We start from the raw sequence: 14,239 nt of genomic DNA, 5'->3' as shown, positions 1-14,239 counted from the left end.
TAATATTATAGATACTAGCTTTACTTTCATAAGATCCGTTACAGTTAGAGCTGACGGCTGCCATTGTAATACAATACGTATAGCATTTACAATAGAGTTTGACGCGTAGATCTAAAAGACATTTGAGCCCTGAGCTGAACAAAGCTATTGAACTCAATAATATATTGCACCAAGATTTTACAAATAAATACTCGTAAGCATTTATTAAAACACACTAGTAATACAACGGAATAAAATGTGGTAAGAACATTCTTCATAACGTCAGGTTACAAACAAAAACGAAACGCATCATAATTGGCAATTGGTTTAGTAGATACAGTGTCACAGACACGTCAAATTCTAATATTTTAACAGAAGACATTTATGGTCTATTCTCAAAATATAGTTTGCTACATATTTTAGATATAATAATATATATATATCCAAATAAATAAAGGTATATGAGATTCTTTTCCTGTACAAGTTTTATCAAGACGGCCACGGTGATTTAGCGGATTAGCACACCGTCTTACTTCCGACGGCTGTGGGTTCGATTGCTCGCACGATATTTGTTCATGAATATGATTGTTCATCGCTTTGAGTGTTTTTTATGTATACTATATATGTATTTACAAAAAAATATCACTTATCTATATCAGTAGTCTAGTACCAACCACATAAGCTTTGCTTAGCTTGGGGCTACATGGTGCTGTATGAATTCTCCGTGGTTTTTATTATTATTTATTTCAACCAAATACATAACATAATACAAGATTTTCTAGTCCTGGATAAGTATTAATTTATATTCATTAAAACCCCACATAGTGTTTTAGGTTAGTTACTAGAATTACAAACGGTTTATTATTATACAAAAATTTTAATCCATTTCAAAGGCTGTTTATGCGTACTGTCACTGTATAATAGCATCATAATATCATTGTACAATAAAGGTGAATATGACTTTGTAACTAAAACCAGTAATGAAGTGGAATTTGTATATTACATTTGTGATAAAAACGGAAATAGTATTCTGAAACCTTTATTTAATAGAAAACATAGTACTTCAAAAATTCAAAATTCAAAATATCTTTATTCATGTAGGTCTATTACAGACTCTTATGATATGCCAAATCTACCGTCAGTTCGGAATGATTTCGAGATGAGGACTAACAAGAAACTCAGCTCGTATTTTTTTTTAAAGTTGTAGATATTTACATTAATACAATTTCATTTAAATTCATATTTGGGAGAATAGTGTGACCACCAGCATATACTATTGAAAAAAAATCAAAAAATCTAATCAGTGATCGCAACCTGAACAGATCAGTCCCCACAAGCAGCACTCGTTCACGAGTATGACGGATACGACGACGACGACTACGACTTCAGGTTATAAGCATTAATTTTAATTGTATTATTCTTATATTTTCGGTAATCCTTACTAATACATATGTGCACGACGCACCTTCTTATACCTTTATTATATTTCTTTATATATATGTATTTAAAATCCATTTTTCTATTGTTCCATATTTATCGTCAATTTTTAAAATATTTTTACCATTAACAACCGCAGTTTCTCTTAATACTAAAATTAAAATACCAAAAATACAGTCCTTAGGAAACCTGACTCATTAAAAACATATTATAAATGCGAAAGAGCAACTGCTTGTTTATCTGATTAAAATGATTGACGACCTCAGTGGTTTAGCGCTTTAGTATGCCGCTTTAATTCCGATGGTCGCAGATTCGATTACACGAGACAAATATTTGTATTCATGAGTATGATTGTTTTATGTCTGGGTATTTTCTATGTATAATATGTATGTATTTACGAAAAGACATACAATCTGTAAGAGTTATCTAGTACTTATAACACAAGCTTAGCTAACTTGGGTCTAGATAGCGCTGTGTAAATTGTATAATACAAAACAAATTAAGAAATATCATGATCTCTTCTTAATATAAATACGCCTCTTATTCTAAATTGATAAGCAACTTAAAACAACCATAGGCGTATTTATATTAACAAGGAAAAAATTCGTAATTTAAGAAATATTTTAGGAGAAATATTTGCTATATTTTCTTAATATTACGAAAACATAACGATAATTTCAGTTAAATTGATTGCGTAACGTAAGCATGTAACTCTTATTTTCATAAAATTTTATACCTTTTAAGGTATTCTTCAGTATTTGTCTAACATTTTCTCAACACGAGGTACGCTCTACTATACCTATACCTCTCGCATCTCAATCTACCTACGCAGCCCACTGTTGCTAATTGACAAACTTTATCCAATCATCTTTCTTTCCGTTGAAATCTGGTTATGAAATTTTAGGTAGTGCTGTACATTTTGAAGTTTCTTTTGTCAATTATGATACTGATTCAGATATATAATTTTATATATGTACATGTATATCGTTATGTTTTAATTAGGCAGACGAATTAACAACTGGTCAAGATCGCTGGAAAGCGTTGGATGTGAGCACCGCAGGATCGATCGTCGTGAAGATTTTTGGGGGAAGCCTTTGTTCAGCAGGGGACGTGTTCCGGACTGAAATGATGATTAACTAAAAAGGACCTACAGCTCTTTAGTTAAATCACAATATTGATTTGAATCCTTTTTGTACTGTTCTTTTTCTCTTTCCTTAAACGCAATAAATGGAATTAATACTTTACATAATAGTATATTTGAATCTAAATATTTCAATCCAATACAGTCAATATACTTACATCCACGTTCTGATTGTGTTTTCGTTTTATTTACTATTTAACAGAGATATAGTTTGAAATATAAATTTGGCAATCACAAAAAGAAATGTATTTAACATTTCTTTTTGTGTTGCCAAATATGAATGCCAAATTAACCTTAAGGATAATAAACTACTATTATACATGAAAGAAACAAAAGTGTAAGAGGACCGGATTGTTAGTATGTGGGCTGGACTAATTAGTAGTGACGTAACTTAGAGTAGATAAGTCCTTGTAAATTCACTATGATTAACTGACCTGCCTTCATTCTCATCCTATCAGCCTCCACTGGTGCTAGATAACATATACCGTTATCGCAGGCCGTGTACCGTACCATTATCGTTAATTATAGAAACACAATATACCTAGTGTAATATATAAGTACTAGCTAACTCGGTAAACGTGTTTTGCTATATAAGTTTAAGTACTAATGTCGTTATTAAAATATAGGAGTTGATGGTAGAAGGGTGATAATTCAGAGTTATATGTGTTTTTAATGGCGAATCATAAAAATATAGAAAAAGTTTTTTAGGGGCATAAAAAATATAACAATATATTATCATATCTAATGAGTTTACATATAAAATGTCATCAAAATCAGTTAAGCAGTTTCGGAGATGTATGGCAACCAACACTCTGACATGAGAACTATATATACAACTAGCTACTCACCCCGGTTTCGCGCGGGTGTACATGTATTATACATATAAATAATCCTCTTGAATCACTCTATCTATTGCTAAAAACAGCATTAAAATCTATTTAAAAGATCTAAACAAACAGACAGCGAAAACGATTTCAAAATCACAGTATTTTTATTCATGTAGGGCTATTATAGACTCTTAGGAGTCAACCGAAATCAACCGTTTACCGTTCGAAGTGATTTCGAGATGAGAATAAGTGACAATAAACTCAGCTCGTATTCTTTTCAAATAAATGTTGTACATGTTTACAATATATATATATAATTTCATTTAATACTATGTACAGAGATGTAAAGATATAAAAGATATCACATCTAGAAAAGATAAGGCGTGTAGTATGAGCGTATGTATGGATATGAATACGGATATAATTAAGCCCAAATTTTAACACTTGGTTAAAGTAATAAAATATATGTTCGCAGCCGCGTTTCATCACAGATATATGTGTATTATACATATAAACCATGCTCTTGAACTATATATTGCTAAAAATGCACTAAAATCCGCTGCATAGTCTAAAAGATCTAATCGAACAAACAGAGGAAGCCATTTCCTTTTATACTATGCAAAGGTTTCACGTCTATAAAAGACAAGACATGTAGTATGAGCGTATGTACGGATATGAATACGGATATAATTAAGCCCAAATTTTAACACTCGGTTAAAGTAATAAAATATATGTTCGCAGCCGCGTCTCATGATTAATTATCAAAGTTTATGAATGTCGGCGCGTATCACTGTCGCTGTTGGTAATTATTTCTGGGGTGACAATCTTCTTAAGATTGTAACGAGCATATTCCGAGGTCAAACCCGTCATTTCGATTAATTATACGATTATAAACGAGGAGAATAATAAAGTATCTAAAATAAATAATATAATAGATTCAACAAATTCGGATATTCATTTGGATAAATATGAGGAATAAGTAAGTAAGGTGGTTCTTAATATGAAAGTAGATGGATATAAATAGAGAGGATCTCCCAAAATAAAAGATGGACGAAATGTGTGAAAGATGATATCGATAAAAGAAAATCAAAGTGATGAAGATAAATATATATGCAATAGTTATGAAGTTGAAGTCTACTATGGCTGAGTGCAATGATAGCGTGGTCTACTCATCCGTTATACTCGTAAATGGGCGCTAAATGTAGGGACAGACTTATTCGGATTACAACTGCTGATTAAGTTATTTATTCATAACAAAAATATACAATACACACTACGTACATAATTTATTTAGAAATAGAAGAACACAAGAAGTAATAGATAATAAGTATAATTCAAAATAAATAAGAAACAGTAAAATTAAGGTTCTTTTTTTTATATTTTATATATATTTTTTTGTTTTTTTTTATATAACTTTTGTATATTAGTTTGCATGCCGTATTCGCCTATAAATCACATTGTACTGTACATTTAGACCATAACCCATTAGATGCAATAAAATTAATTATATGTTTATAATAATTGTTGGTGTTCCTAAATAAGATAATAAAAAAAACCTGAATCCATATTTTTGTAATCATGTAAGAGATAATTTGATAAGAGTTTGATCTGAGTTTCTTATGAGTTCTTCTACGAACTCTGCATTCCGAACTAGCGGGAGATTTGACTCTATATGAGTGTCTGTAATAGAGATATGTACAGGAATAAGGTATTTAAATTTGACGTCGTCTAAATCATAGACTGTCTCCAAAAGTTATAGAGCTCGGCCATTTTTTTCGTCGACAACACGCTACGTTCACAATTTATTTCATAAATTTAAACGAACTAAAAAAGATTCGATATCTTGATAGCTTCATTTAAATTTACTGCTACTATACTAAGGTATGTTAGCTGTAAATTGACGGTACAAACGAAACCTTTAGATCTCATAAAAAGTCCCTAACAAATATTTGCTCACAGAACGCCTGCTAATAGCCCCATTTCTATGGCAAGCGGCTGTAACAAATGCCCATTCGTTCGATTGCCATTGAGAACGTGGCTTTTACTCGATTTTAACGAGTTAAATTATACGGAAATATCACTAGACCGGTATTAGTAAATGTATTATGGTGTAAATAAATGGGATATGATAGGATTATAGTATAAAAAGTAATAAAAATAAATAAAATAATTTCATAACTTTGTATATAGAAATAGAATAGAAAATCATTTATTCAAATAAACTTACATTGAAGCACGTTTGAATATACATCACATTTTTTTTATCTACCGCTCATTCGGAAAGCTGTCTCATCACAAGAAGAACGGGCAACTAACTTGCGTGTTGCTCTTTTAAATAATTTTATTATTACTTTACATTTTAAGTTGGACTGTGTGAATACTAATTAGCACTAATTCAATTAAATATAGAAATAGAAATAATCTTTATTCAAATAAACTCATTACAAGCACTTTTGAATAGTCATATTTTAATTCTACCACTCATTCGGAACGCAGATTCATCAAAAGAAGAATGAGCAAGAAACTTGTCTGTTGCTCTTTTGAATAGGTGTTTTTTTATATATAAATAATTACAGTATAACAAGTCAAAGTATAACAAGTTCTAATTAAATTTATCAGTATTATTCTATTATAAATGAACTCTGTGTTTGTATACATAATTTAAAATTATAGATTTTATAATTTAAATCATATAAATGTTTGCTCTGTAATTTTAATTAATATATAAATATAATCCTGGTTCTGCCCATAATTTATTCAATTATTAATTATGAATTATCCGTACGTACAGCTTATTGATAATACATAATCTACTATACATTTTTTTAGCTATTATATTATATCACTAAATAAATTAGTTAGTCTGTCCTAAAGATTAGTGTGATAAAATAATGACAAAGTGAGTGCAGAGAAGGATATTAATATATATTATAAACGTGTATATAATCAGCATGTCAAACAAATTCCTTCTATATGTGCATCTCTTTATGTAAACATATATATTTTACAAATAAAGAATCTTGAATCGTGTATTAGTAAAATAATATTTAATTAATTTAAAAACATTGGAAGATATAATAAATTATTAATTTGTTAATAATAAATTGAAATAAAGAACGAAATTATTAATTTATTTTCGAATATTGTTTACAAGATTAAATTGATATTGCTTCGAATTTATAAACTACATAATATTGGCAAGTGCTTAAAAATATATATATAAATATCAAAGATATGACATTCGCAGTCTAGCGGTTTAGCACACCGCCTAAATTCTGACGGTCACGTGTTCGATTTCTCAGATGATACAAACAACATACATGGGTATGATAATTTATGCAGATCTGGGCATTTAATGCATATTTTTTTTTTATTTTATTTAGTATCACCAACAATTGTTACAATTATACAATTAATTTAATTACATGTGATGGGTTATGGTCTTATTGTACAATCATTTAAAGGCGAACACAGCATGCATACATATATTACGTATGTATTTACAAAATAATGTACGTACTATTTCTTATTGTTCAGTATCTATGGAATAAGCTAGGTGTAATATAGAACTAGGTAGCGATGTGTGATTTGTCTTATTTTAGTTCTATTCTTTAATTGTTTTTTAAATCGTTTGTTATTAACATTAAAGCAAGCACTTCAAAACTATTACATATACATAAATCAATTATATATGTTGGTATATACATATATGTTCGAGCTGTTAGGTTGTATTGTGTTAATCTAAAATTTGGCACACATATATATATGTCAGATGACAATGGAGTATTTGTACTGAATCCCTGGGAACTTTGTGATAAAACAATATTATCATTTTCACCACAATATCTTATTATTCATACAATCTTATATCGGAAACGACATCTCAACGACCTTGTTTTATTATTATAACAATTAAACATAGTGAATTGATAAATAAAAATAAAAACATTGTGTGAGATAAAAATAAAAATGAATAAATAAATAAAACGGAATTTTCCCCTCGCAACGATTTTACAATTTTATATTAAGTAAACAAGACAAAGTTACGTATTTTTAGATCTAGTCATAATCGTGTAAAAAGAGCGGAGGCTTCGATCTATCCGTAAAAGGAATTGCTTATGAACTGCGTAGTCACTGAATGATACAAATTCTGTATACACAAAGATGTAATAGCAAACAGAAATCATAGCACGAATTACCATATTATTTTTTTATACTATCAGTAGATGCCTTGAAGCATGTCTAGACATGTTTTATTTATTGCGAGGTCGGAAAAAAGGGTTCACTGAAAGTACCCTAAATAAAGATACAAAATAAATTATAATTTGAATATGTAGTTCGACATAGAATAACTATTAATAAAATAATCGTAGGTTTAATGTGAAAGGTTGTCTAGAGATCTAAACTGTTCTTTCTATAATAAACTTTAATACGAGATTTAGATCACGCAACCGTAATTATAACACCTTCTATCTTCAGATTTACTCAAATAATACTTCATATTATAACCCAAAAGTTCGAATGTGTCGTCGATACAATGAAATTTTTGTCTCGAATAGAAATATAGATGTTTTTCATTTAACACTGGTCCAGTTCCGGAGACAATAAAATTTCCACCGTAAAGAGACAAATTATATTTAATATTGTACCAATTTTTTTTTCTTTAAATAAAATAAAATTCTGTTAACATGATAATTCATTGCATCACGTAGTTATATATTATTTTCTGTTTAGTTTACTTTTCTTTATATATCCTTATCTAGCGTATATTGAATGCCTCTATATAATTTAGCTTTTAGGCATACATAGTGTTGGATTACAATCCAGTCTTGTACAGAACTACACGCTCCTAATTATATTATTATATTGATTGTAATCTGTTTTGTATGCTAATAAATAAATAAATAAACACTGATTTTCAACTAAAACCCATGTGAGGGTAGGTATATGATAATGATTAAAAAAAAGTGTGCAATCGCCAATCCTTCTTCCCACAAATTGAAGTCGCTTATTTTCCATTTTACTCTCATAAAAAGAACCCCATTTAATCATTAATTATCCTTTTTTATACAACAGTAATTACAAACATTCCACCTGATGGTGAGCAGTAAACGTCAATAATAATACATGAACAGTATCACGATCATCACGTTATCGTCTGGTGTCACTCATGCATTAAACTTAGTTTGAATGAACTTCTGCCGAGGTTTTCTCTAGAGGCATAGAGTTTTACAAAAGCATATTAAGGTTTCTTAGAGGTCGATACCCACACGTGACACCCCTAGTGTGTAGGTGTCCAGGTTAGGCCGTATGCTTGATTGCCATTATTGAAAAAAAAAACATACCAAAAGATTGTAATGCCTCCATATCCTCAATATATATTATACAATATTTGTATAACCATATATGTTTTAAATATGTATAAATACATTTTTATGAAAATGTACTTATTATTTTAACATAAAAAATACTTGATGATCTGTTTGCCAGTGAGCACTGCATGCTTACCATACTTTTTCAATGTTTCTTATTTGTTACTAGTTGTAGTCCGCGGTTCTACCTAATTGAATTTCTTAATTATAATATTTTTATTTATTTATACCTACTCTTTATTACACCAATTACAGAACAAAAAGAAAACAATTAAAATAGAACATATACATTGATACAAAATCCGGTCTTATCGCTAAGCAGATAATAATACAGATTGTATTATTATATATAAAAAAAAGGAATAATACAATAATATTGTATTATTGTATTATTATTGTAATAATACAATAACATTTTATTATTCTTATTTTTTTATAGCTGGAATTTATCGCATTTTCTTAAAACTTTTAGTTTTTATTTTAATCCGCTAGACTCATTATATAATTATGTAAAAATTTTCGCCACTCAATGTCTATCATAAAATAAGTTTACTTGTACATTTATATATTTATACAACTACTTACAAAAATAAAGAGAAAAAAATGCTATATGTTATCTACATACATAGTTACTGTATTTAATTAAATTAAATAAAATATTCATCTATCTCCAAATATATTTAACTCTCTCTGATTTAAAATATTATTACAATAAGAATATATCCTCGTGACTTTCTTCGTGAACCCTTTATCTCTCTTTCCTGTAAGAATTTCTAAACGTTCTTTCTTAACGTATGTCTGTAACATATTGAAACTATCTACCAAACTTCAACCGCGTAAGCCAAATAGTTTAAGAGTTTCCTTGATTAGACATTCTCATTTCAACTTTAGTTAAATAACGACTGATAACGTCGCCAAAATTTAACCAATTTTCCTCTTTACAACCGACATAATTTTTGATTTTAATATAAACTTTTTTCGTATATATATCGCTTAAGCGATAAGACCGCCTTTTGTACCTGTATACTATGTTATATGTAAGTATAATATTGTTTTGTTTTGTATTTTTTCTTTAAGGGTGCAATAAAGGTAAAATAAATAAAATTATTTATAAAAATAAATAATCTAACCTAATTACTAATTCCTTCATCAATATTCACGGAATTAAAATATGTAATTGATAAATTAAAGCAAAATTAATTATCACGTAATTCATTTTAATTATTATACATAGTTATTCAATTTCACGTAATTTACATTAGTATTTTTATTTAGTAGTTTTTGATTTGACTTCGTAATTATTTTGTGTACTAATTATTACACGCTCATTACCACTTATGCCACTGTGTTGAGTTATCACCTTAGCTCACTTTGTATTAAAATTATTTTATTTTCTGAGATCAATAAAGAATGTATAATAAATTCATTGCGAATTTGACGATGGGTTAACAGATCTGATTCATACTAATCTGAATTGCCTCGCCAGCGTAAACCGTTAGCGCTAGTTGGTGCACCATTTCATTATCATCCATAAAAAAAATGTAAGTGGAGAATGACAAATATGAATGAGGTAGCTTATCGTGACAAATTCACTAAGAAATTTATTCATTTATTCTTTAATGCATATAACTTGTACAAAGGCGAGCATAATGCCGTAAACCAGCTAACCTTTAAGTATACAGAAAGCGTTGTGGGACAGTTATGTCAAAAAAACAATCACAAAGTTACTAATAAATATTACATATATAATAAATATGAAATGCAAATAAATATATACATATAATAATATATATAGTACACCTGATGTTATATAATGTCATACATTAATATAGATAAATATAATACTAATACAATGCAATACAGTTATAACTGATTATGGTGATTCAAAAGAAAATTAAATAATTTCTTTTATTATCACGATGGTTTCTAGAGGGAACCGCGTGGAGGCCAACCTAACGTGGTATATTGCTAGCAATAAGATCGTTAGACTACATTACTAACAATCCACTTTCCTCCCTGCATCATTACGTTATCAACCATCATATATAAATACTAGCTGATCCCGCAAACATTGTTTTACTATATAAATTAAAATCGCTATTTAAAATATTGGTTGGTGATAGAAGGGTGAAAATTTAAGGTTGTATGTATTTTATAATGCCACTTTATAAAATGATAAAAGAAATCTTGCCCAAAAAATAAAAACATATGTTTGGGATGGATTACCATTTCGATGTATGGAAAATAGATAGTAGCCGATTCTCAGACTTACTGAATATGCATATAAAATTTCATAAAAATCTGCCAAGCTGGTTTGGAGGAGTATAGTAATTAACAGTGTTACACGAGAATTTTATATATAAAATACACGTACATATAAGGTGAGAACCACATTTATTGGGTATTGCATAGTTAATAGCACGAGACTACATGATTTGTTACCATTCTGTGAAACTCTACTGCAGTACAATGAAATAAGTCCAATTGTGAAGTTACAACTATGCTATTGAATAGAGCCCTTGTGAGTGGCATTTATTGTGTATGAAAAGTTATGAAGCGTTAAATTATAATATTCATTTGGTAAAAACTTGTGTATGATATGATATATATCCTTACTATAATATAATAAATGCGAAAGTATCATTTTCATTATCATTTTCACGCCAAAATTACTGAATCGATTTAAATGAAAGGTACACGAATCTAGTCTAGACCCTGAGAAAGGACATTGGGTACTTTTCAATGCGAAAAAGGGTTATAAGGGGTTGAAATGGGAGATGAAAAGTTGTATAGAAATTCGTCATTTTTCGTTCGTCAAATGATGAAAATTTTTTCTGATCTTTTTGGGTTAGATTATTAAATATTTTTTCTTTATTTGGTCAAGATTTAAAGATTATTCATGTGGACGAAATCGCGGGCATAGCTAGTAATAAATATATGCAACCATGTGCTATAAATTTGTATATTGTATACGTAAGGTCCTTTTGTTATGTGGGTGTTTAATATAAAAATCTGTTTTATGAATTTCATGTCATGATGTTAAGAGTAGAGTTACAGATATTGTAGAAAAAATCCTTAACTTCTGTAGTATTTGAACTCGTATTTTATTTAGAGAAACAAATGAAAAATATTCTATATTGTATGGACATATATCTATTTAAATTATTTTTTGATTATTTTTATGAAATTCTTATGATAAATTCAAATTACTGATTTAAAATGAAAATAAAAAAAAAATATTATAGAATAAAATACTCAAAAATAGAATAGTTATGGAATAATCAGCAACTATTCTTAAAATATAAGAATCCATAAGATCAAATTTATTTCGAAAAATAGAAAAAATGAATAGAAATGTATTTTCAACAGTTGCTCTTTTTGGAGAAAAATTATTATGTAACGTATAGAATTAAAATTAAAATATGGTAATAATATACAGTACGTAATTAAATAAACTATAGTAATAAGAATAAATATACATATGAATAATTTATACATAATATTGGGGCAAATAAAATTTGCAAATAATCTTGTATCAACCGCGAAATCATTACGTTAATCAAATCTAATATTCGTACATATAACACGAACAAATGTTTAAAAATCACTTGTAAATTAATGTATTCTAAAATACAAATGTGACATTAAAAAATTAAAACTTACCATCGGTAGTTCCGTGGACTTTTAAAAAACCAATTCACCGCACACGCATTCCATATTTCGTCTCATTAAATGTACACGTTTATATCACACTAGACCACTGTCACTATATTCCACTATCATAACTTCAATATATCGAAAATCCGGTAGAATTTCAGACAGAGAACACGAATCCGGTACGTCCAAACACGAAGTCGCTTCGTGCCAACTGAGGAGCTTATGGGCGTAGAGTATGCGTGAACTGTTCACCCCGCTCTCCCCTGACCATGGTACCATAATTTTAGCCAGAATTCCACCCATAAAAATATTTATTTCGCGACCGTATTGCGCAATGCATAAATTGCGGAAAGCAAACATGCACGTAAACGTCTTGGGATACGCAATATAAATTATTTGCGGTGTATTGCTTAAATTCGTAGCGTATTCCGCATTTTTGGGAGGAATGCCAGGTCTGTTTGAGGAATAGGTCTAATTAAGCCCGATTTCACTCGACTTTCGGACCGAAAGGCAGGAATGAAAGGCACAGAACGTGTAACGGAGATTAATTAAAATAAGTGTTTTGTGAAAAGGGCTAAAATGGGAACGTGGTCGAAATTCTGATCAGCATTGAGCGGGAAAGTGTCGCAGTATTCGCTTTTTTTAAAGACATTGAGTTCAAGATTTACAAGTAAACAGTCTTTTGAAATATTTTTTTGTTAAATTAAAAAGTTGTGTTTCAAGTTATGTGTTTACATTGTTTTTAATCCGACTTCAACAATGAACAGATTCTCATGTTGATTGTATATTTTTATACAAATATCATCTTTTTCTTATTTTTTATATTGATGAATTGATGGATTTTATTTCGAATTATTATTAGTGGCATATATCGAATAAAACTTGAATAATTTAATGAAAAATAAACACTAAAACACTACGAATTTTATACTACTACAACTTATTAATATACTATTATATATATAATATACTACTATTATTATATAACTTTCATAACACAAGCTGCTTAGCTTGGAACTAGGTAATACTATGTGAATTATCCTGAGATATTGTGTTGTTATTATTACACAGTATAAAAGTATGATTTTTATTTAATTTTAATATTTTTTTCAATTTACTATATATACATATAATATTAATTTTAATACCAAAATTGAATTATTAGAAAAACAGTTTCATAGAACATATGATAACATAATGTATATTGTATTCTAGAAAGTGAACGTTGTAAGTTATTAACTACGGTTGAGACTGACTAACCGGTTGGTTAGTTAATCTTGTCATGTTTAATTTAATCTTTGATTAAAGTTAAGTATCGCAGATTAAAAATAAAACTAAACGACTAGCACTGAGATGTAACTAAAGAATGTTGTAAACAAAATATATAATTTTAACTTACTTTTAAAATATATTATAATTTATAGACCCAAGAAATACCAATATATTGGCAAAGTTTACTCTCTGGTGATGAAAACACAAACCAAATTATGCCATGAGATAACGGGTAGCCGTCTCTAGAAACAAATCACCTCCACTCTCTCTACTTTATTAAATAGAGCATTTCAGAGAGTAGATTTGTTAAAGTAATTCCAACTCCCAAATTCTTCAACTCCTCAGAACTATAAATTAATATATTCAGTTATTGATGTAAGTCAGACTTGAACCTAGAACCTTTAAAGTCACGTACTATTTACGTATGAATTACAATTCTTGATCCCGATTCTATGTATTAAATTTATTACAAATACGCTGTCAAATCTATTTTTAATGTTTATAATTACTATTATATAAGTATGAGTTACAATTAGTAGTCATAATTTATTTTT

The 14,239-nt window shown here is 28.7% G+C and overlaps 1 protein-coding gene across 2 annotated transcripts in view; it reads right to left on the bottom strand.

The window, feature by feature from the left end:
• Positions 1-12,612, bottom strand: part of LOC131855008 (leucine-rich repeat-containing protein 24-like) — a 68,888-nt gene extending 56,276 nt beyond the window's left edge. For both annotated transcript variants that reach the window (XM_059206213.1, XM_059206214.1), the window contains exon 1: positions 12,420-12,612. The gene's annotated coding sequence lies outside the window, so the exon portion shown is untranslated. The remainder of the gene's footprint in view (positions 1-12,419) is intronic.
• Between the last annotated feature and the right edge of the window lie 1,627 nt (positions 12,613-14,239).

The sequence above is a fragment of the Achroia grisella genome, unplaced genomic scaffold, assembly GCF_030625045.1.
Source record: "Achroia grisella isolate CSIRO2021 unplaced genomic scaffold, CSIRO_AGI_Agris_v1 utg1294, whole genome shotgun sequence".
NCBI lineage: Eukaryota > Metazoa > Arthropoda > Insecta > Lepidoptera > Pyralidae > Achroia > Achroia grisella.
The sequence above is the reverse complement of the archived record's forward strand: the minus strand, read 5'-3'. Positions and strand labels throughout refer to the sequence as shown.